This window comes from Rhagoletis pomonella, unplaced genomic scaffold, assembly GCF_013731165.1.
Source record: "Rhagoletis pomonella isolate Grant_MI unplaced genomic scaffold, Rhpom_1.0 Rhpom_scaffold_00005, whole genome shotgun sequence".
In the NCBI taxonomy this organism is placed as follows: domain Eukaryota; kingdom Metazoa; phylum Arthropoda; class Insecta; order Diptera; family Tephritidae; genus Rhagoletis; species Rhagoletis pomonella.
The window spans coordinates 4,958,555-4,958,849 of record NW_023458559.1 but is presented as its reverse complement, the minus strand read 5'-3'; positions in this window follow the sequence as shown (position 1 = coordinate 4,958,849).

Sequence of the window (295 nt, the reverse complement as noted above, 5' to 3'; positions counted from 1 at the left end):
TAATACATAAAGTCAAACGGTAAAAAAAAAAAAAAAGTAATAACTAAGGCATGTGTTTTGCTTTACGTCCCACATTTAGTTCCAGGCACTCCGCTGAAAGATCTTTCGTCGTTGGAGCCAAACGGTAAGCTATCTTTACTTTTGTTGTGTCTTTTGCCCATGCTATTACTATTTGCAATTGCGATGAGAGGACAAACAGTTCGTTCCATTCTTCTCACTTAATCAAGATCAATGTTGCCATATTCGAAAAAAAAAAACAAAAATGTATATATAAATTCATGCTTTTATGTTTCGT